The 10,849-nt window shown below is 38.2% G+C and overlaps 1 non-coding gene across 1 annotated transcript; it reads right to left on the reverse strand.

The window, feature by feature from the left end:
- Positions 1-10,425: 10,425 nt before the first annotated feature.
- On the reverse strand, positions 10,426-10,531 carry LOC126929974 (U6 spliceosomal RNA). Its single transcript, XR_007717400.1, has one exon. It is a non-coding gene; the product is annotated as a U6 spliceosomal RNA (small nuclear RNA).
- Between the last annotated feature and the right edge of the window lie 318 nt (positions 10,532-10,849).

Consider the following 10,849-nt stretch of genomic DNA (forward strand, 5'->3'; position numbering starts at 1 on the left):
CCTTACAAGTCTTTAAATCCAGTTCTATTAGTCCTCCAAATTTGTCTTTCTTTTTCAATATTACTTTGGATACTTCCAGGTCTTTGTATTTTTATACATATTTTAGAACAAGTTTGTCAAATTCCATAAAATGGTCAGATTGGATTACGGTTGGGATGACATTAAATGTATAGATCAATTTTGGGACTAATTGACATCTTAAAAGCATTGAATATTCCAATCGATGCATTTAGTTTATCTCTCCATTTATTCAACCCTTTAAAAATTTCTCTCAGTAAGATTGTGTGGTTTTTAATGTAGACATTTTTAATGAAGAGGTTTTAAACGTAAAGGCAATGTCTTTTGTTAAATTTATTCCTAAGCATTTCATGTTTTTTGGCATTCCAGTATATAAAATTGTTTTTCTAATTCCATTTTCTAATGTTTCACTGCCAGAACAGAAAAATACAATTGATTTTGGTGCATTGCCTTTGTGTCTACAAATTTGCTAGTTTATGTGTTAGTTCCAGCAGATGTTTTATAGATTCTGTAAGATTTTCTTTGTAAACAATCATTTCATTTGTGAATAAAGACAATTTACTTCTTTTTTTCCAATCCCAATGTCTTTACTTGCCTTACCTCATGGGCTAGAATCTGTGATACCATGTTGAACAGAAGTGGTGAAAATGGATATTCTTGCCTTCTTTCCAATCTTAGAGGGAAACTATTCAATATTCAACTACTGCTGGGTGTGGTGGCCCACACCTGTAATCCCAGCACTTTGATAGGCCCAGGTAGGAGGATCGCTTGAGCCCAGGAGTTTGAGACCAGCCTGGACAAAATAACGAAACTCTATCTCTACAAAAAATCAAAAAATTAACTCGGTGTGGTGGCACACGCCTATAGTCCTAGCTACTTGGGAGGCAGAGGTGGGAGGATCACTCCAGCCTAGGAGGTTGAGGCTGCAGTGAGCTGTGATTGTGCCACTGCACTCCAGCCTGGGTGACAGAGCCAGATCCTGTCTTAATTAAAAAAAAAAAAAAATTAAACGACTAAGTATCATATTAACTGTAGGCTTCTTGAAGATATCATTAATTAGATTGTGGAAGTTCCCTTTTAATTCTGGTTTGCTAAAAGTTATTTCCTTTTTTTTGTTTTATTTTTGAATAACTGACTTTTGTTTTTTTAAAAAAATGGTTTTCTTGCTTTCTTTCAATGAGTAATTTCTTTTTTTAGACAGTTAATATGGCTGATTACATTGTTTGACTTTTTGTGAGTTAAATCAACCTTGGATTCCTGAGATATGTCCAATTTGGTCTTCTTTCTTTCTTTCTTTCTTTCTTTCTTTCTTTCTTTCTTTCTTTCTTTCTTTCCTTCTTTCTTTCTTTCTTTTTTCATATTGCTGGATTCTATTTTTGATATTTTATGAAGGAGTTTTGCATTAATGTTCAAAAAGAATATAGGTCTGGAATTTTTTTTTGTGTGTGTGTATGTGATTTCTTTGTTAGGTTTGTCCTCAGAATTCTGCTGGCCTCATAAGATGAGTTGTTAATTGTTCTTTCCATTTTGTGAGTTTGTGAGTGTGTGTGTCAATTCCTCCTTTTTTTTTGTGAGATACAGTTTCACTCTGTCACCCAGGCTGGAGTGCAGTGGTGCAATCTCGGCCCACCGCAACCTCCACCTCCTGGGTACAGCAATTCTCCTGCCTCAGCCTTCCGAGTAGTGCTGGGATTACTGGCATGAGCCACTATGCCTGACTGAGTTTATTAATTTTACTGGTCTTTAAAAAAAGAAAAAACAATTTTTGGCTTTGTTAATTTTCTTTTACTGTTTATTTTCTATTTTGTTGACTTTTGCTCTTATTTTTTATTTTTTATAAGACAGGAAGGGTCTTGCTCTGTTGCTCAGGCTGGAGTGCAGTTGTACAATCATAGCTCATTGCAGCTTTAAACTCACGGATGTAAGTGATCCTCCTGCCTATATTCTGCTTACAGGAAACCTGCTTCACCTATAGGCCCACATAAACTGAAAGTGAGGAGATGGTAAAAGATACCCGTGAAACTGCGAACCAAAAAAAAAAAAAAAAAAAAAAAAAAAAAAAAGTCAGGAATAGCTGTGCTTATGTCAGATAAAACAGACTACAAATGAAAGACTGTAAAAAGAGACAAAGTCACTACATAAAGGGGTCAATTCAGAAAGAGGACATAATAATTATAAATATCTGTGCACCAAACACCCAAGCTCCCAAGTACATAAACCAAATATTCATAGACCCAAAGGAAGAGATAGCAGTAAAATAATAGTAGGGGACTTCAACACCTCACTGTCAGTGATGGATATCTAGACAGGAAATCAAAGAAGGACATTGGAGTTTAACTACATATTAGACAAAATAGGCTTCACTGACATTTACAGAATATTTCATCCCAGTTCTGCAGAATACACATTCTTAGACATTTTTTTTGAGATAGAACCTCACTCTGCCATCCAGGCTGGAATGCAGGGACACAGTCTTGATTCACTGCAACCTTTGCCTCCCGGGCTCAAGCAATTCTCATGCCTCAGCCTCCGAGTAGCTGGGATTACAGGAACCTGCTACTGTGCTCAGCTAAGTTTTGCATTTTCAGTAGAGACAGGATTTTGCTATGTTGCCCAGACTGGTCTTGAACTCCTGACCTCAAGTGATCAAAAATACAAAAATGAGCAGGACATGGTAGCGTGCCCCTGTAGTCCCAGCTACTTGGGAGGCTGAGATGGGATGATCACTTGAGCGTGGGAAGTGGAGGTTGTAGTGAGCCAAGATCGTGCCATTGCACTCCAGTCTGGGTGGCAGAGGGAGACCTTGTCTTAAAAATCAGAAACAAAAAAACCCAAAAAACAAAACCATATATGCATGGACATAGAGAATAGAATAATAGATAATGGAATCTCAGAAAAATGGGAGGGTGGGAGAGGGGTGAGGGACGAGAAATTACCTATTGGGTACAATATACATGACTTGGGTGATGTAATCCCAAAGTGCTGGGATTATAGGCATATGCCACTGTGCCTGGCCTGCAGAATACACATTCTTTTTATCAGCACATGGAATATTTTAATTCATTGTTTTTAATCTAAAATTTTTTGTTTTTATAGATTTAGAGGGCATGAGTGCAGTTTTGTGACATGGCTAGATTGTGTAGTGGTGAAGTCTCAGCTTTTAATGTAACCATCACTCAAGTCATGTACATTGTACCCAGTAGGTAATTTCTCATCCCTCACACCCCCACCCCGACCTTTCTGAGATTCCATTATCTATTATTCTACTCTCTATGTCCTTGTGTACACTTTTTTTTTTTTTTTTTTTTTTTTTTTTGAGTCAGGGTCTCCCTCTGTCACCCAGGCTGGAGTACAGTGGCACGATCTTGGCTCACTGCAACCTCTGCCTCCTGGGCTCAAGTGATCCTCCTACCTCAGTCTTCCAAGTAGCTGGAACTACAGGGATGTGCCACCTTCCCCGGCTCATTTGTGTATTTTTTTGTACAGATGGGATTTCAACATGTTGCCCAGGCTGGTCTCCAACTCTTGAGCTCGAGTAATCCACCTGCCTTGGCCTCCCAGAGTGCTGGGATTACAGGCATGAGCCACTCCACTGGCCTAATGTTGAGTACTTTAAAATATGTTTGCTGGCCATTTGCACGTCTTCTTTTTTATTTTTATTTTTTAATTTTTGAGATAAAGTCTTGCTCTGTTGCCACAGGCTGGAGTACAGTGGTATGATTATAGCCCACTGCAACCTTCTGGGCTCAAGCCATCCTCTCACTTCAGCCTCCTGAGTAGCTGTGACTACAGGCATGCACTACCATACCTGATTAACTTAATTTTTTTTTTTTTTTTGGGTAGAGATGAGGTCTTGCTATGTTTCTCAGGCTGGTCTTGAACTCCTGGACTCAAGTGATCCTCCCACCTTGGCCTCCCAAAGTGCTGGGATTACAGGCATGAGCCACTGTGCTCAACCTGTATGTCTTCTTTTAAAAAGTATCTGTTTATATCCTTCACACACTTTTTAATGGGGTTATTTTGTTGCTGTTGAGTTATTTGAGGTCCCTGTAGATTCTGGATATTAGTCCTTTGTTGGATGCATAGTTTGCAAATAATTTCTCCCTTTCTCTAGTTTGGCCATTCTGTTGGTTGTTGGTTGCTTCTTTTTTACTTTTTATTTATTTTTATTTTTTATTTGAGATAGAGTCTCTCTCAGTTGCCCAGGCTGGAGTGCAGTGGCATGGTCTTGGCTCACTGTGACCTCTGCCTCCTGGCTTCAAGCGATTCTCCCGCCTCAGCCTCCTGAATAGCTGGGATTACAGGTGTGCACCACCACGCCCAGCTAATTTTTGTATTTTTAGTAGAGACGGGGTTTCACTATGTTGGCCATGCTGGTCTGGAACTCCTGACCTCATGATCCTCCCACCTTGGCCTGGGATTACAGGTGTGAGCCACTGTGCCCAGCCTCTGTTGATTGCTTCTTTTGCTGTGCAGAAGATTTTTAGTTTGATATAATTCCATTTGTCTATTTTTGTTTTTGTTGCATATGCTGTTGAGGTCTTGGTTATAAATTCTTTGCCTAGGCCAATGTCTAGAAGAGTTTTTCCTAGATTTTCTTCTAGAATTTTTGTAGTTTCAGGTCTTACATTTAATCCTTTAATCTGTCTTGGTTAATTTTTGTCTATGGTGAGCGATATGGGACCAGTTTCATTCTCCTGCTTATGGCTATCTAATTTTTCCAGCACCATTTTCTGAATAAGGTGTCCTTTCCTCAATGTACGTTTTTGTTGATTCTGTTGAAGGTAAGTTATCAGCAGTATGTGGCTTTATTTCTGGGTTCTCTTTTCTGTTTCATTGGTCAATGTATCTATTTTTATGCCAGTACCATACTGTTTTGGTTACTGTAGCCTTGTTGTATAATTTAAAGCCAGATAGTGTTATTTTTTTGCTTAGGATTGCTTTGGCTATTTGGACTCTTTTTTTTGGATCTATATGGATTTTAACATTGTTTATTCTAATTCTGTGAAAAATAATGTTGGCATTTTGATAGGAATTGCATTGAGTCTGTTGATTGCTTTGGGCAGTATGGTAATTTTAATGATACTGATTCTTTCAATCCATGAGCATGGGGTATTTTTCTATTTGTTTGTGTCATCTATAATTTCTTTCATCAGTGTTTTATAGTTTTTTGAATAGAGATAGAGATATTTAACCTCCTTAGTAAAATGTATTCCTAAGTATTGTTTTTGTAGTTATTGTAAATGGGCTTGACTTCTTGATTTGGTTATCTGCTTGATCACTATTGGTATATAGAAATACTACTGGCTTTTATATGTTGCTTTTTTATACTAAAACTTCACTGAATTCATTTATCAAATCTAGGAATGTCTTGGAGGAGTCTTTAAGGTTTTCTAGGTATAAGATCATATAATCAGCAAACAGATAATTTGATTTCCTATCTTCCAGTTTTGATGCCTCTTATTTCTCTTGCCTGCTCTGGCTAGGAAATCCAGATGTTGAATAAGAGTGTGAAAGTAGACATCCTTGTCTCATTTCGGTTCTTAGGGGGAACATTTCCGCATTCAGTATAATGTTGACTGTGGGTTTGTTTTATATGGCTTTTATTATTTTGAGGTATGTTTCTTCTATGCCTAGTTTGTTGAGGGTTTTTATCATGAAGGACTGATGACTCTTATCAAATGCTTCTTCTGTATTTATTGACATAATAGTCTGGTTTTTGTTTTTAATCCTATTTATGTGGTCAGTCACATTTACTGATTTGCATGTATTGAGCCATCTTTGCATTCCTGCTATAAAACCCACTTGCTCTTGGTGCATTATCTTTTTGATGTGCTGTTGAATTTGGTTGCTAATACTTTGTGAAGGATTTTTGTGTCTGTGTCCATCAAGGATATTGATCTGTAGTTTTCCTTTTTTTGTTGTGTCCTTGCCTGGCTTTGGTATCAGAGTGACAATAACTTTGTAGAATGAGTTATGGAGGGTTCCCCCCTTCTGTTTTTTGGAGTAGTTTCAGTAGAATTGGTACTAGTTCTTCTTTGTACATCTGGTAGAATTATTGGTCTGCGAATCCATACAGTCCTGGGTTTTTTTTTTTTTTTTTTTTTTTTCTGGTGAGGAGAGATTTTTTTTTTTTTTTTTTTTTTTTTTTTTTTTTTTTTTTTTTTTTTTTTTGGAGACAGAGGGTCTTGTTCTGCCACCCAGGGTGGAGTGCAGTGACATATTCATAGTTCAAGGTGGCCTCAAACTCCTGGGCTTGAGCTCAGGCTACTGAGTAGCTGGGACTGCATGTGTGCTCCATGCATGTGTGTGTTGTTTCTTGTGCATGAATGTCTGTTTCTTTGCATTGAAGGATTAGTTATTTATTCCAGTCTTCTCTGTCTGACTTGTTTTGTTTTTTTGGGGGGATATGTTTGCTTAGAGAGTCTTTGTAATTTACCTGTTAATTATGTTTCTTTTGTTTTTCCCTCTAGGTCACTGCCTCCTTTTTGGCACTAGATGGCGCCTTAAACTCAAGTTTGCCTCAGTTGTAGTAAATCAGATTGCTGCCTGTTCCCAAACGGGGGAGGCTCCACAACGGATAGCCTGGCAGCGTGGGAAGCTTTCTAGGGGTTTGCGAATGGGGAACCTGTGAAACGAACCTCCTCCCATGTGGTGATGATGAACAGCCACTCTGATTTGGCATCCTCTTTGGCCAACGTCCAGAGCAGAGTTTTCTAGGATAGTTAAGAGGCTGGGGATAGTTAAGTCCTACCTTTCCCATTTGTCTCTGACTGTCCTCAGGACATTTCTCTTTCTAGGCACTCTCAATGCTTCCCGTGACTTGAGGCAGAGGCAGATCTCCTGCCAAATAACTCAGGGTGGTAGGGAAATAGATTGAACGCCTCAATCTTACTGCTCCCAGTGTAGAAGCTGTGAGTCAGGGGAAGATTTCCATGTATTTGGTGCTGGGCAGATTGGAGGGCAGAGCATTATGGATATGGAAGTCTGATGATCCTCTGACTGTTGGCTTAGAGTTTTTTCACTTCTTTATAGTCCCAGGAACTGTCTCATCCTCATATTTGAGTTATGGTATATTGCTGGTGATAATCTTGGTGCTATATACTTGTTTTTGGTTTTCTGTGGGGGATGGGAATTGAAGACGGCTTGCTTCTGCACTGCCATTTTGGAATTGGGAGTCCAGGTTTTGTCAATTTTTGCTTCATGCATTTTGAAGCTCTATCATTAGATGCAATTCTGTTCTCTTGATGAAAATGGACCATTTTACCATCATGAAATGTTCCTTTTTATCTCTGTCTTAAAATCTACTCCATTTGAAATTAACCTAGCCCTTATTCTAGCTTTCTTATTCCCTGATTGGATGCTGTATAATGTATCTTTTTTCAACTATTTCCTTTCAGCTATCTGTATTGTAACATTTAAAGTGTATCTCTTGTAGTTGGGATACAGATTCTCCTTGTTATTTTTTAAAATCCTACCTTCTCTGCTTTTTAGTTGGAGTGTTTAGTCCATTTATAGATAATGTAATTATGGATATAATTTGATATAGGTCTACCATTTTATTACTTGTTTTATATATACTTTTTTTCTCTCTTCATCTTTTTTTGCCTTCTTATGGGTTAGAACTCCATTTTAATTAGTTAATTGGCATTTTAGCTACACCTCTTTATGTGTTTTAAAGTGGTTGTTTAGTGATTACAATATTCATTCTTAACTTACAGTCTACATTCTACTTAGATCTAAATATTTTACCCACTTCACGCAAAATTTAAGAGCCTTACAACCATACACATCAATTTACCCCCAACCTTTATGCTATATTTTCATACATATTATGTATAAATACATTAAAATTCCCACAATACAATGTTATAATTTTTGTTTTAAAGAGTTAGAAGCATTTAGAAATTAAGGAGAATGTAATGTTTTATATTCACTAAATTAGTCTGTTGTCACACTGCTATAAAGAACTACCGGACACTGGGTAATTTATAAAGAAAACAGGTTTAACTGACTCACAGTTCTGCAGGCTGTACAGGAGGCATGGCTGGGGAGGCCTCAGGAAACTGACAGTCGTGGTGGAAGGTGAAGAGGAAGGAGGCACATCTTACATGACTAGAGCAGGGGGAAGAGAGGGAAGGGGCAGGTGCTACACACTGTTGAACAACCAGATCTCATGAGAACTCATTCACTATCATGAGAACAGCAAGGGGGAAGTCTGCCCTCATGATCCAATCACCTCTAACAGGCCCCTCTTCCAACATTGGGGATTATAATTTGACATGAGATTTGGGCAGGGACACAGACCCAAACCATATCACTCAGCAACATGTTTAACATTTTCAGATGTGGAGAAAAAAATGACCCCATCTTGGATGTTGATCTTCCATGTTGACTTCTGCTTAACCCCAGTTCTGGGAATGCCTGCAAAATTTCTACTTTACTTACTATTCCTAGTGTAGCAACAGGTCTATCTTGATGTTACTGCAGAAAGTATGGGCTATGATGCCTATAGTGTCTTGCCTTTCTGGAGGGTACCTTTAATTGTCTCTACAGAGCACATACACTCTTGCCCTCTGGTATAAAAGCCCTGGGTCTGGGGAGTAACAGTGCAGAAATCTATTTTTCTTGCTGCCACCCAAGACTATGCTTCTGTCTATAAGTTCCTACTGACAAACTGGATTTGTCAACCTCATTCTTTGGCTTCTTGGCTCCTTCTGTATTTGGGTGTCACTTTGCATAGGTGGCCTTTTCACAAAACACCAGGGATTTCACTACTTCTTAAAGATATATGAGTTTCCATCTGTGTCACTTCCCTTCATTTGATGAACTTCATTTAGTGTTTCTTGTAGTGCAGGTCTGCTGAGTGAAGTCTCTTAGTTTTCATTCATTTGAAAATGTTTTTGTTTCATCTTCATTGTGGTGGACAGAACTTGAGTGACCCCCAGTAATCCCCACCTTCTGGTATTCACATCCTTGTATAATCTCCTCTCCTTGAGTGTGGGTGGGACTTGTGAATTGCTTCTAAACAATAGAATATGGCAAAAGTGATAGGTTGCCACTGCCATGATATGGTACATTATAGAAGACTCTGTCTTGCTAGCTGACTCTAGAGTCTCTTTTACTTACTGGCTGTGAGCATGGAGGCTTGCAAAAACTTATCTGAGCCCACCAGGCAAGAAATTTCAGGCAACATCTAGTTGCTCAGCATGGCCTCAGTCTTACAGTCTCAAAGAAATAAATTCTGCCACTAACCTGAGTGAGCTTAGAAGACGATTCATTGTCAGTTCAGCTTCCAGGTGAGAACAGATTCCTGGCTCTGACTTCTAATGTAGAGAAACTGTGAGATAATGTGCATATTTAAAAACCACTAGGTTGTGGTAATTGTTGCATAGCAACACATTCATCTTAAGGTATATTTTCGTGGATATAGAATTCTGGGTTGACAATTTGTTTTACTTTTCTTTTTTTTTTGGATATAGGGTTTCACTTTGTCACCCAGGCTGGAGTGCAGTGGTGTGATCATGGCTCACTGCAGCCTCAACTTCCTGGGCTCAAGTGATCCTAACCGCCTCACCTCCCAAATTGCTGGGACTACAGGTGTGCACCACCATGCTGGCTAATTTTTGTGTTTTTTTCTGTAGAAGCGGGGTTTCACCATGTTGCCTGGGCTTAAAGTTGTTTTTCTGTTGTCTTTTGTTCTCTATTATTTCTGATGTGAAGTCAGAAGTCATTCAAATCATTGTTCCCCGTTATGTATTGTGTAAATTTTCTCTGGCTGATATCATGATATTTTCTTTATCTTTGGTTTTCAGCAGTTTGGTCTGATGTATTTATATGTGGTTTTCTTTGTATTTTTTCCTGCTTGGGGTTTGTTGAATTTCTTGAATCTATAAATTTATAACTTGCACTAAAAATATGATCATTATTTCTTCACAAAACTTTTTTTTTTTTTTTTTTTTTTTGAGATGGAATTTCACTCTTTTTGCCCAAGCTAAAGTTCAGGGGCATGATCTTGGCTCACTGCAACTTCCGCATCCTGGGTTCAAGAGATTCTCCTGCCTCAGCCTCCCAAGTAGCTGAGATTGGGATTACGGCATGCACCACCATGCTCGGCTAATTTTTTATATTTTTAGCAGAGATGGCATTTCACCATGTTGGTCAGACTGGTCTCGAACTCCTGACCTCAGGTGATCTACCTGCCTTGGCCTCCCAAAGTGCTGGGAATACAGGCGTGAGCCACTGGGCCTAGCCTACAACTTTTTTGTCCTAATCTTTTCTTGCCTTCAAGTACTCCAATGATACAAAGTTAAAACTTTTGATATTGCTCCATAGGTCATTGAAATTTCACCATTTTTTATTTTTCTATTCTTCAGCTAGGATATTTCGTTTTTAAAAAATTTAAAAATTATTTTATAATGCTTCCCGAATTTGCATATCATCCTTGCGCAGGGCCATGCTAATCTTCTCTGTATCGTTCCAATTTTAGTATATGTACTGCTGAAGTGAGGACAGGTAGGATACTTCTATTGACCTATCTTCAAGTTTGTTGACTCTCTGTCACCTCTTGTCTCTTGTTAAGCCTATCCAGTGACCTTTAAAAAATCCAGATATTGAATTTTTAAATTCTAGCATGTTCATTTGATTCTTTTCTGTAGTTTCTATTTATCTGTTGAAATTTCCTGTTTATTCATTTATTTGAAGTATATTTTCAGTCCTTGAGTATAGTTATAATGGTTGCTTTAAAGTTATTTTATACTGGTTGGAATTTCTGAGATGCAGATGCTAAGTCAGAATTAGAAATACAAAAGATTTATTGTGGAGTGACACC

Source organism: Macaca thibetana, chromosome 10, assembly GCF_024542745.1.
Source record: "Macaca thibetana thibetana isolate TM-01 chromosome 10, ASM2454274v1, whole genome shotgun sequence".
Classification (NCBI taxonomy): domain Eukaryota; kingdom Metazoa; phylum Chordata; class Mammalia; order Primates; family Cercopithecidae; genus Macaca; species Macaca thibetana.